The sequence below is a fragment of the Aegilops tauschii genome, chromosome 2, assembly GCF_002575655.3.
Source record: "Aegilops tauschii subsp. strangulata cultivar AL8/78 chromosome 2, Aet v6.0, whole genome shotgun sequence".
Taxonomy (NCBI): Eukaryota; Viridiplantae; Streptophyta; class Magnoliopsida; order Poales; family Poaceae; genus Aegilops; species Aegilops tauschii.
Window position 1 is genome coordinate 588,510,183 of NC_053036.3, and position 13,946 is coordinate 588,524,128.

The following is a 13,946-nucleotide window of genomic DNA, read 5'->3' on the forward strand; positions in this document are numbered from 1 at the left end:
ATTCTTGGCAACAAAGATCTTGCCTTCGGATCTGTGGTAGAAGGTGTACCCAATTGTTTCCTTAGGGTATCCTATGAAGACACACTTCTCTGATTTGGGTTCGAGCTTATTAGGTTGAAGCCTTTTGACATAAGCATCGCATCCCCAAACTTTAAGAAACGACAGCTTAGGTTTATTGCCAAACCACAGTTCATACGGTGTTGTCTTAACGGATTTTAACAGTGCCCTATTTAATGTGAATGCAGTTGTCTCTAATGCATAACCCCAAAATAATAGTGGTAAATCGGTAAGAGACATCATAGATCACACCATATCTCATAAAGTACGGTTACGACATTCGGACATACCATTACGCTGTGGTGTTTCAGGTGGCGTGAGTTGTGAAACTATTCCACAATGTTTTAAATGAAGGCCAAACACGTAACTCAAATATTCACCTCCACGATCAGATCGTAGAAACTTTATTTTCTTGTTACAGTGATTCTCCACTTCACTCTGAAACTCTTTGAACTTTTCAAATGTTTCAGACTTGTGTTTCATTAAGTAGAAATACCCATATCTTCTCAAATCATCTGTGAAGGTCAGAAAATAACGACACCCACCACAATCCTCAACACTCATCGGACGGCATACGTCGGTATGTATTATTTCCAATAAGTCATTGGCTTGTTCCATTGTTCCAGAGAATGGAGTTTTAGTCATCTTGCCCATAAGGCATAGTTCGCAAGTATCAAATGATTCATAATCTAGTGATTCCAAAAGTCCATCTGCATGGAGTTTCTTCATGCGCTTTACACCGATATGACCTAAACGGCAGTGCCACAAATATGTTGCACTATCATTATCAACTTTTCATCTTTTGGCATCAATATTATGAATATGTGTATCACCATGAGCGAGATTCAACAGAAATAGACCACTCTTCAAGGGTGCATGACCATAAAAGATATTACTCATATAAATAGAACAACCATTATTCTTTGATTTAAATGAATAACCGTCTCGCACTAAACAAGGTCCAGATATAATGTTCATGCTCAATGTTGGCACCAAATAAATATTATTCAGGTCTAAAACTAATCCCGAAGGTAGATGTAGAGGTAGTGTGCCGACAGCGATCACATCGACCTTGGAACCATTCCCGACGCGCATCGTCACCTCGTCCTTAGCCAATCTTTGTTTAATCCGTTGTCCCTGTTTCGAGTTACAAATATGAGCAACCGAACCGGTATCAAATACCCATGCACTACTACGAGAATTAGTAAGGTACACATCAATAACATGTATATCAAATATACCTTTGTTCACTTTGTCATCCTTCTTATCCGCCAAATACTTGGGGCAGTTCCGCTTCCAGTGACCAGTCCCTTTGCAGTAGAAGCACTCGGTTTCCTTCTCGGCCGCTGCCGAGGGAACACGGCCCGGCAAAGCGCGACGTGGGAAATTGACTCGTCTGCGTTTTCCCCTGGATGTGGTGGGTGAGCCGTGTGGATTAACTGGGTACGGTACGTTGACGGTGGCGATCCAGATGCCGTTGACGGTGCGATCCAGATGTGTGCACGGGAGTTTCTTTGGTGGCTTCAACTCAACTCGCCGCGGTACTGTGTGGAGTTACGAATTTACGGGAGCGTATTGCAAAAATATACAGTAAAGTTAACTAGCTGACGTTCTCTAAAGAGCAATGCTAGACTCACGGAGGGATTGTTCACGGATTCAATAGACAGGGCAACATGGACGTTTACTATTGGAATTAGGAGATGGAACAGGGCCCACCCCCTGCAAATCAGGGGGACATAGAGTTATTGTTTGGTAAATTCGGTAAAAAGCCTATAAAAGCCCATGTGTGTAGTATTATTCTTCTCTAAAAGGGAGGTACCAGGGAATGCCCTACAGTCATTGGATCGTGATCATGCAATGACAGTTTTCTCGGAAAAATTGCCTTTTTCTTTTGTAAAATCATCATCCCTCTTCTGAAGAAATTATCATCCTATATAACTAAAACTGCTAGAGTAAACATTCGCGAATGCGATCCTTTTCTCGGGATCGTTCGCTAGCTATTGGGGACCAAAATATATATGATGGGATCGTAGATTGCAACTGAGTGCTAGCACCGGAAAGGCTAACACATCGGAGTTACTTACGCAATTTTGCCCTATCATTTTGCGTAACGTGCTATACAAGATTGTGGCGGAGGTGCTAACGAACAATTTGAAGTTTGTTCTACCTGTCTTGATCTCTGAAGAACAATGTGTGTTTGTACCGGGAAGACAAATTATGGATAACGTGCTTGTCGCCTATGAATGTGTACATGTCATCCAGACGAGAAAAAGGAAAATACCGTTATGTGCAGTCAAGCTCGATATGATGAAGGCATACGACGGGGTAGAATGGATTTTTCTTGAGCAAATGTTGACTAGAGTTGGGTTTGGACGGGCATGGGTGGAGATGGCGATGAGGTGTGTTACTATAGCAAGGTTCTCTGTGAAGCTCAATCTCATTCTTTCACTCCTTCAAAAGGGCTCTGTTAGGGGACCCTCTCTCCCCTTATCTTTTTTGTTCAGTGTGGAAGGTTTTTCAGCTTTGCCGAGGAATGCTCAAAGAAAGAGTCACTCGAAAGGGGTGTCTTTCGGGAGCACTAGCTCCACTGTTACACACCTCTTCTTCATGGATGAAGTGTAGGCTTTCTAGAAGGCTCACAAGGTAATTTTGAAGCTCTCAAAACAATATTAAATGACTATGAAGTTGTGTCAGGCCAAAGAATCGATCTTCAAAAATCTTCCATCTTCCTCGGTAAGGGTTGCAAGGAGAAAGATAAAGTTGGTTTGAAACAAATCATTGGTAGTAACTCGGAGGCTCTGAGTGAGAGCTATCTTGGGCTACCAACAGTAGTTGGTGGGTCAAAGTATGGAACTTATAATCATGTACGAGAGAGATCTAGGGAGGAAGTTTATGGATGGCAGGGGCGGGGCCTTTCCAAGGCTGCTAGGGAGGTGCTTATCAAATATGTGCTTCAACCCACACTACTTATACCATGAGCTATTTTCAACTCACAAAGAAAATGTGTCGGAACCTGTTTTCGATCTCTTCGAACTTCTAGTAGGGTGCAGCAAATGGTGATAAGAAGGTTCACTGGATAGTATGGGATAAGATGTGCACGAGAAAGCAAGTTGGGCCTTGGTTTTAGAGATTATGAAGCTTTCAATCAAGCTTTGATTGCAAAACAAACTTGGAAAATTCCGCAAGTCCCTTTGTCTTGATGTGTTGAAAGCAAGGTATTTCAAGGAGGGAAACATTATGAATGATAATGCCCAAGCAATGGACCCTTCACCTTTAGGAGCATTTTACATGGGCATGATTTGTCGCAAGCAGGGATGACATGGAGTATAGGTTATGGTCCAAGAATTAACATACATCATGATAACATCCCTCGTAGGGGATGTCTTAGGCCACTAGGCCAGACCTACATGCAAGGAATACCATGGGTTAGCGACCTTCTGGATCACCAAGGCATAGTTTGGGATAGAGTCAAACTCGATGCCATGTTTTCCCATGATGAAGTGACGGATATAATGCAAACTACCATAGGCGGTCTTGGGGTCTTTACAGTTAGGTCAGCTCATCGCCTTTGGATGGACATGAACAAAGTGAAGACTGGGAGGCTAGAACCATCTTACTCAGTCCAAAACCACACGGTGTGGCTATCGTTGTGGGATCAGAACTTCATCGACGCCGCATCAAATTAAGTCTTTTCTGCTTAGCATGTGGATGGGAAGAAACAACTTTACATAGGCTCTAGACGTGCCCTCGCTCACTACAGCTTTGGAAGATTCTTCGCTTAGAGAAGGGAGCTCTGGTGGTCATCTCGTTGATATCTATCTTCTCCCAAAGGGAAGTGTCTATCTAGTCTCTTAGCTGGCTCACGGGAGATTGCGGTGAGGAGAGAGTAGTGATTGTCGGTGTATCAAAACATGGGTGTTTAATATCCCAGACTTATGCACAAGCAATAGTAGCACTCTTGGCGGCAAGGGCTTGTCGGTGGATGAATTTCAGTACACTCAAGACTTGGTTGTTAAAACCATGAAGAAGACCTCCAGGCAGGTGATCGAGAAGTACTAAGATAGTACGGAAGATCAAGTTCCTGGGTGCCGGCAAGCTACATACCGGCAAGTGAAGATCTGGCAAGCTCCATGCCGGCAAGCTCTCTTCCATCACTCCATCGCCCCACCTTAGCGGCACGCCAGTCGTTTGTCAAATAGGTGTCGAGCGGGCAGGTGGTTAGGTGAGGCTTGTCGGGGCATGTGTCAGCACGCCGCTGAAGACCAACTTTATTGCCACCCGTCCAAGTGGCGTGGCAAAGGAATATGAGGTAGCTGGGCAGATGGCACAGAAGAAGAGGCACTTCCTTGCCGGAGCACATCCCCAGCATGACACCTCACAGTGCATTTAATGCTCTTTCCTAACTCGTCAGAGTTAGGTGTTTGGCACTGTAGCCACTATTTAGCACAAGTAATTATTATTTTACCACGGTGGTGACCCCTTGATTTTTAAAATGAGGCCCATGGCTACTTTTATAAAGGTCAACACTTTGCTCATTTGCACGTGTAGCTGCACTTCCTGCGCATCTTGCCGGCAAGTTGCGCTCTTTGTAACTTGAGCTCAGATATTCATCAATCCACCAAAGCAGGAGTAGGGTTTTACACCTCACGGTGGCCTGAACCTGGGTAAATCCCTTGTGTTTATTGTTGATTCTGCTCTTTGTGCTCGTCGATCCCCACATTCGAACTGCAAAGGGGCCGTTGTCGATCCCATAGATCGTCGCACACATGACATCTATGGCGCGCTAGGCAGGGGGATCGCTTGCGTGAACCTGATGCAGCGGTCTGCCCGTTAGCTTCATCATCACCGCTGATACATCCATTTTGCATCATGTTTTTCCTAGAGTTATTTATTATGTTTTGGATGAATATTTAACTTTATGATACAATTCTTATGCCTTTTCTCTCTTATTTTGCAAGTTTCACATGAAGAGGGAGATTGCCGGAGCAGGAATTCTGGACCGGAAAGGGCTACAATAGAGATAGCTATTATGCACAACTCCAAATGACCTGGAAATTTATAGAATTATTTTAAAAATATTGGCGGAAGAAATACCAGGAGGGGAGCCACCAGGAAGCGACAAGCCTAGGGGCGCGGCTTGTGGGCCCCCTGGCAGGCCTCTGGTGCCCATCTTCTGCTATATGAAGCCATTTTCCCTAGAAAAAAATGAAGAGAAAACTTTCGGGACAAAGCGTCGCCGCCTCGAGGCGAAACCTGGGCAGGAGCACTTTTGCTCCATGACGGAACGATTCCGCCGGGGAAACCTCTCTCAGGGAGGGGGGGAATCGAAGCCATCAATATCACCATCAATCCTCTCATCATGGGAGGACCAATCTTCATCAACATCTTCACCAACACCATCTCATCTCAAACCCTAGTTCATCTCTTGTATTCAATCTTTGTGTCAAAACCTCATATTGGTACATGTGGGTTGCTAGTAGTGTTGATTACATCTTGTAGTTGATGCTAGTTGGTTTATTTGGTGGAAGATTTATGTTCAGATCCTTAATGATATTCAATGCCCCTCTGATCTTGAACATGAATATGATTTGTGAGTAGTTACTTTTGTTCTTAAGGACATGAGAGAACTCCGGTTATAAGTAATCATATCAATTTAGTATCCATTCGATATTTTGATGATATGTATGTTGTTGCTTCCTTTAGTGGTGTCATGTGAATGTCGACTACATGAAACTTCACCATAGTTGGTCCTAAAGGAAGGCATTGTGGAGTAATAAGTAGATGATGGGTTGCTAGAGTGGCGGAAGCTTAAACCCTAGTTTATGCGTTATTCCATAAGGGGCTGATTTGGATCCATATGTTTCATGCTATGGTTAGATTTATCTTAATTCTTCTTTCCTAGTTGCGGATGCTTGCGAGAGGGGGTAATCATAAGTGGGAGGCTTGTTCAAGTAAGAACAGCACCCAAGCACCAATCCACCCACATCAAATTATCAAAGTAGCGAACGCGAATCAAATAAACATGATGAAAGTGACTAGATGAAATTTTCATGTGCCGTCAAGAATGCTTTGCTTATAATAAGAGTTCATTCCGGCTTCTCCTTTGCTATAAAAAGGATTAACCCACCTTGCTGAACCCTTCTTAACATTGCTACTCATTACTTGTTACGAGTTACCTTGCTATCAAACTATCTGTTATCGCTACTTTGGGTACTTGCAGAGAATACCTTGTTGAAAACCGCTTATCATTTCCTTCTGCTCCTCGTTGGGTTCGATACTATTACTTATCGAAAGGATTATGATTGATCCCCTATAATTGTGGGTCATCAACCGCCCATGGCACCCAAGAACAAGGGCACAATGATGGGCACTCCATCTACGTCCAAGCTTCCAACACCAACGCCCACGGGCGATGGCGGAGGCGGCGAACAGTTTCCATGACATTCTAGCGATCATATCCAGACGAGTGGCGTCGTCCGGAGTGGGACAAACAAGAATCCAGCTGATGCCAAGTCCAAGGATGGAGTTGCACGGCCTACGGGTGGCGTGGTGACATCCAAGGACGACGCGACGACGTCCAAGACTCTCATGCCGGCACATACACTGCGACCATCGTGGGATGGATGTGACACAAAGCATCGCGACGTCGCGACTTCAGACGCCGTCATGACAAGACATCTGTGCATCACTCCCAAGATGCTCACGGGCAGCCTCCACACCAGCCTGTCGGCAAAAATTGACAGCGGCTGCAGGAGCGGGACGGAGCTCCTTCTGGCTCTGTTAGAAGTAAGAGCACCGCCCACTCTTTGTGCCACGCCATGCCAAACACGCCAACGGAGGCCTTGGCACGAGCTTAGTTGTTGTTGGATTTCCCTCCTACGCTGGAGAAGATGGAAGAATGGAGGGATACTATCCAGAGCCTCCTTAGCTTCGCCAACAACGACAAACCGTAGCAGGTGGGACCTTCCCAGCAGCTGCCAATGGCGCCAATATGTGTACCTGGCAAGAGAACTGGGGGCGGTGCACCTACTATGCATCTTCTCCTCGGCAACAGCAGTAAAACTAGCGAGTTGACGCCCATGATGATATTTCTATGGCATCGTCTGATCTGCGGGGTCATCAAGACCAACGCCAAGTCATCCAAGACCGACGATGGGAAATGCGCCATCAATCAGACGTGTGCCCAAGGCCAGTTGTAGCTCCAATGTATCTATAATTTTCTATTGTTCCATGTTATTGTAGTACCAATCTTGGATGTTTTATATACATTTACAAGCAACTTTGTATCATTTTTTGGGACTAACCTACTAACTTAGTGCCCAGTGCCAGTTGCTGTTTTTTTCTTCTTTTGTACTTTGCAGAATATCAATACAAAACGAAGTCCAAATGCCACGAAACTTTTCGGAGATTTTTTTCTGGCGATAAGAGACCCTAAAAGCTTCGGGAGGCCATGAGAAGACGAAGCAGTGGCCCACTAGGCACCAAGGCGCGCCCTGGTACCTAGTAGGGCCCACAAGCCTCCGTTTGACCTAACTCCGCCTCTATAAATTCTCAAAAATCAGAAAACCTACGAGGAAGTCCACAAAATACTTTTTCCACCACCGCAAGCCTCTGTTCTCGAGAGATCCCATCTGGGGACCATTTCTGGTACTCTGCCGGAGGGGGAATCAATCACGGAGGGGATCTACATCAACCTTGCCTCCCCTCCGATGATGCGTGAGTAGTTTACCACGGACCTACGGGTCCGTCGTTAGTAGCTAGATGGCTTTTTCTCTCTCAATGTTTTTCAATACAATGTGCTCCTTGATGTTCTTGGAGTTCTATCTGATGTATTTTTATTTGCGGTGTGTTTGTTGGGATCTGATAAATTGTGAGTTTATTATTAGATCTATCAATGAATATTATTTGGCATTTCTCTAAACTCTTTTATGCATGATTGTTATACCTTCGTATTTATTCTCCGATCTATTGATTTGGTTTGGCCAAGTAGATTGATTTATCTTGCCATGGGAAGAGGTTTGTAATGGGTTCGATCTTGCGGTGCTCAATCCCAGTGAAAGAAAGGGACATGACACACATGTGTCGTTGCTATTAAGGGTAAAAGGATGGGGTTTATTCATGCGTGAGTTTATCTTGTCTACATCATTTCATCTTGTTTAAGGCATTACTCCATTTCTTGTGAACTTAATACACTAGATGCATTCTGGATAGCGGTCCATGTGTGGAGTAATAGTAGTAGATGCAGAATCGTTTCGGTCTACTAATCTTGGATGTGATGCCTATATACATGATCATTGCCTTGGATGTCATCATAATTATTTGCTTTTCTACCAATTGCCCAACAGTAATTTTTCTACCCACCGTATGCTATTTTCTCGAGAGAAACCTTTGGTGAAAACTACAGCCTCCGGGTCTATCTTTTATCATATAAAAATCCTAAAAATACTTGCTGCAATTTTTACTTTATTTATTTTATTTCATATTTTGTGCGATCTATTTATCTATCACCATACAATTTAATCTTGCAAATTAACCGTCAAGGGATTGACAACCCCTTGTTCTCGTTGGGTGCGAGGAATTGTTATCTTGTGTGCAGGTACTGCTTACATAGTGTTGCTTGGTACTCCTATTGGACTGATGACCTTGGTTTCATAACTAAGGGAAATACTTATTTCTACTACACTGCATCATCCCCTCCTCTTCGGGGAAATTCCAGCTCACAAGTACCATAGATGAGACTGCGCCAGGGTACCCTAGGTGCCTACCTTACAAGGTAGTTGCCCAACGTTCATTCGTGAGCTGCAACAAGTCCAATGGCCATATTCCCGGAGCTTCAAGCCAGACTTGCCGGACAAATATGACGGCAAGCTCAATCCGTCAGAGTTCTTAGGCATCTACACTATTGCAGTGTAGGCTGCCGGGGGATGAGACGATAAGGTTGTCGCCAATTACTTCCCTGGTCAGGGGCGACAGGAGTACTGTAGCCAAACCCACCCCACCGTGGGAGGGGGGCTGTCAGGTCGTCATGTCAGATGGAGTGGAAGCCGACCTGGCCGAGTCGAGCCTCATCGCCGCGTCTAACCGGCCTAGAGCCTGACGACCGGCTGGGAAACGATTCGGATCCGTAGGCGCGCTCATCGCCCAGTCGTTTTGGAAAATTGCTGAGTCCCGATGTGCCTACCCGGGGGTCACCCCCCCGACAACTACTCTCCAGGATGCAACTGCACTAGTAAAAACATGTGAAGCGTGCCAGTTGCATTCCAAGGACATACATCAACCAGCTCATGCTCTTCAGATGATTCCTCTCTCCTCGACCTTCTTGGTCTAGTGGCTCAATATTTTGGGCCCCTTTTCCCCGTGCTACTGGGGGCTTTGAGTTCTTGTATGTTGCAATCGACAAGTTCACAAAGTGGCTTGAGGTAGAGCCAGTGAGGAGGGTGACAGCACAATGAGCCATCAAGTTCTTCAACTGATTAGTTTGACGTTTTGGAGTACCTAACAGGATCATCATCGACAACGACACAATTCACGAGCCACACCTTCATGTAGTACTGCCAAGACCTTGGTAGCAAATTTTGTTTTGCATCTGTCGCTGATACGTCTTCAACGTATCTATAATTCTTGATTGTTCCAAGTTATTATAGTATCATCTTGCATGTTTTATATGCACTTACAAGCGTTTCCTCTCGAGCGGCAAGTTCTTCCTCATGAGTGTCAAGGTCGACTTAACGCCTGATCAAATCTACATCAGTTGCTGCTGCTTCTTGGCGGCCTCTTCTTGTGCCTTGTCGGCCGCTGCCATATCCAGATTGAACTCATCCCTATCTCTAGAAAGCTGGGCATAGCGACCTTTAATGTCTTGAATGCTTTCAGCATACCAGATTTGCCCTTCCTCGACCCGCTTTTGGAAATCTGCCTCGCCTTTGCAATGATGGCCTCTCGGCGGTCTAGGCGCTCTGCATGGCTGACGTAATGCGCCTGAAGCTTTTTAAAGCTATTGTTCATGGCCATGAGAATGTGGTGCTCCTTGGCTTCGTCGATGTGCTTGCGCTGGCCTTCAATGACCTCATGCCCGGCGGTGGAAACTTCACCATCAAGAACTTCTTCTCCTATATATGCCTTAATGCTTGATGTGCCCGAGACGCTGATGAACTGCAGATCACCAACCTTCAGATACTGGCTTGCCGGAGCGTTTCAAATGTCAAGCGATGGTTTTCAGCGGTCGTCGTCATCTTGTCGGATGCTCCCGCTTCCATAGCCATGCTAGCGCTTGGCGCTCGTGAGATAGGAATGTCATCAGTGGCCTCGACACTCTTGTTAATGGCCTCCTCAGCAATATCCTTGTTGGCCTCTGCCGCAGCGGTCTTGGCGGCCTTGTCGTCGGCAGTCTCTGGAGCTTCAATAGTTGAGATCTCGCTGGCCTCATCGGCGACATCCTTGGTGATCCCCTCGATGTTGATATCAGTATCCATATCTTCGGTTGGAGCGGGTCTATGAGAATGGAGGAAGAAGAAAGCAAAATTCAAGATCAAGTTCAAGAAAACAAAGAGGGAAAGTGACAACGAAAAAGAAGTGCTAAAAAACAAGAGGATTACCTGTGTTGGTCTGTTGAGAAGAGACGTTCTCTTCTTTGACAACCTCTGTTGTCATTGCCTGGTTGTCAGCAGCTCCGCTTGTTGGCACGTCCTTTGTGTGGACAGGTTCACTAGTGGAGGCCCTTGCCTGAGAGTTGCTTTCCGGGATATTGGTTGATGGATGCATCTCTAAAGGATCTGCCTCCGGGCGTTCTTCTTCTTGACGCTCTTCTCCCAGATCCTTGTCGATGTTAGAGACAGGGGCATCCTCACGGAAGCTTGCAAATGAATATTGCACGATGGTTTCGCGTTGGGGGCTACACTAGGGGCTGATAACCGCGATATCTGGGTCCAGTGTCATTCTTGTCATCGACTCACCCCCCTCCCCGGTTGCGGTTGTCGCTTTCTTTGTCGCCCTCTGCGCCAACGTTTCCCCGTCTCTGCAAAGTCAAGTCAAGTCAAGATGAAACAGATCAGATCAACAAAGACCAAAGAAATCAATAGTTGGAGAAGAAAGACCGGAGGCACTTACCCCTATTCTTCCTCACGGTCGCTGAGAACAGAGAGATCCCAAAAGGGTTCACTCCGAGTGCCGGAGGTTGATGCGGGTGCAGGTGTCCTGGCACACTTGGTTGCCAGAGATGCGGCACGCTAGGAAGACCCTGCCACTCCAGCAGCTGGTGTGGCTGGTCGCCTCAAAGAGGTGCGCCGTGTTTGCTGTTGTTGAGAGGTTTGTTGTCGAGCCCCCTGCTGCCGGGCAACATTGGCGGTTGTCCTCTTCTCAACAACTTCATCACCCGATGACGATGGGCTAACAGGGTCTCTGGAGACTGCTTTCCACAGGTCATGAGTTATCTTCCATGGAACTGGAGAAACCGGGGGCTCCTCATGCTCCGGTTCTTTGGCAACCTTGTCGTCCCGTTCTCCGACAGATCTTTTGCAGGCTCTGCCGACTCGTCTTCGACTTCTTTGTCATCTTCGGTTGCCGCGGATCCAGAATCGCCAGCACCTTCAGCCATTTGCGCCTCATCTGCTCTGCTGGCAATAAAAGCCAGCTTTTTGTCAGTGGTGTCGCGAATGAGATCTTTCTCCTCTGCGATGGGCCTCTCCACCAGATTATCAAACCATGCCCTCACTACATCTTCTAGTGGATACCGCCACATACCTTCAACTCAATGTGCATTGCACGATGGCTTCATCACCAAGATTGAGTCTTCGGCGGAGTTGTTGCACAATGGAACCACAATTGCCGGCAACTTGAACTTGTCGGTGACGCGAAAGAGCTGGTGGCAAAGGGCAGTATGTTGCAGAAATGTTAGGTTGGAGCCAAGCCCCGTGTGAAGCCGCATAATGTCAGCCATGTTCTTGAAGTCCCAAGCACACCACTTCCTGTGTTGCAGAGGAGCAATGCGGCGGCAAAGGAAATCAGCGTCCACCATCTCAATGGTGAGGCCAGCAGCTTCGAGGCAGAGGATATGGTCCATGGAAATTGTGAGCTTCTAGTCATGAGCGTCAAGATAGCTCCAATCCTTGACGTGTTCCACATTCTTTGTTCGGGGTTTGCATAAATTTGGGAAGTCATTTCCTTGATCCAACACCAATCCCTCGCCACTCATTCCACTTCAAGTGCAGTTGGCCTTCAAGATAGACCTCCTTGCTGCCGGCCCTAGGGATATAGGTGATGCTGCTAGAAAGGGCATCTCCTTCGATGCATGGGATGAAGAAATGGTGGAATAAATCTACGTTGGGTTCTACTCCAACGAAATTCTCGCACATACGATCAAACACAGACATACAAGTGACTGCGTTTGGGGTGAAATCCAAGAGCCGGAACCCATAGGTCCACATGAGCTGAGAGAGAAAAATCAGAAAATGTGGGGACAAGTCTGCAATAGAAATACGCGGCGAAGAAGGGGTACTTGTCCTTGCAGGGCTTGACGTTGTCGGGAAGCACGTGTGGCGCACTGTGGGCCATCGTCTCATTCCCCCACATGTACGCGTACCGCGTTACAAGATCATTGTGATTCAGCGCCGCTAGAGAAAAGATAATGTTCTCCCTCCGCAGCGCCATCGTGGTCGCCTTCCTCTTCTCTGCCTTCGGGTCGATTGGCTAATCAGCCTTCTTTGGCGCCATGGCGGGTTTGAGAAGATGGATTCGGAGGTGGAAAAGGCGTGGTGTGGCATTGGTGAAGAGCTCTGCTTTTGTGCAATATTGAACACGATGGTGGCGACAAGATTGGGAATGGCAGCAATAGATGATCAGCACCCTCACAGATGCCTTCTTATGGGGAAGGCGCGGGGCTGGCTCTCCACTATCTGATGTGGATGCGCTTTTTTCAGGCGCACTACCCCACTCCGCCATTTTAGTCCACCTTTCCCATGTCCCGCATTTAATGCGCATCGTGGGGGCACAGTAACAATGATGATTACAACAAATATCCTCCGCCATGTATGCCTATGCATTGTTTGCGCCTAGCCCAACGACGCCTCCCATGCGTGTGTGGCTCAGGCCCGAGGGCTCCTGACGGTGTATCAAAACATGTGTGTTTAATACCCCCTATACTTATGCACGGGCAGTAGTAGCACTCTGGACGACAAGGGCTTGCCAGAGGATGAATTTTAATACACTCAAAACTTGGTTGTTAAAACCATGGAGAAGACCTCCAGGTAGGTGATCAAGAAGTACTAAGATAGTACTGAAGATCAAGTTCCTGGTTGCCGGCAAGCTACATACCGACAAGTGGAGACCCAGCAAGCTCCGTGCCGACAAGCTCTCTTCCATCATTCCACCTCTTCACCTCAGCGGCACGCCGGTCATTTGTCAAATAGGGGTCGAGTGGGCAGGTGGTTAGATGAGGCTTGTCGGGGCACGTGTCAGCACGCCGCCGAAGACCAACTTTACTGCCACTCGTCCTAGTGGCGCGACAAAGGAATATGAGGTAGTTGGGCGAACGACACAGAGGGAGAGGCGCTTCCTTGCCGGGGCACATCCCCAGCACGACACCTCACGACACATTTAATGCTCTGGTCCTAACTCGTGAGAGTTAGGTATTTGGCACTGTAGCCACTATTAGCACATTTAATTACCACTTTGCCACTATGGTGACCCCTTGATCTATAAAAAGGAGGCCCATGGCTACCTTTACGAAGGTCGACACTTTGCTCATTTGGACATGTAGCTACACTTCCCGCGCATCTTGTCAGCAAGCTGTGCTCCTTGTAATTTGAGCTCATATATTCATCAATCCACCAAGCAAGAGTAGGGTTTTACACCTCACGGTGGCCTGAACCTGGGTAAATCCCTTGTGTTGATTG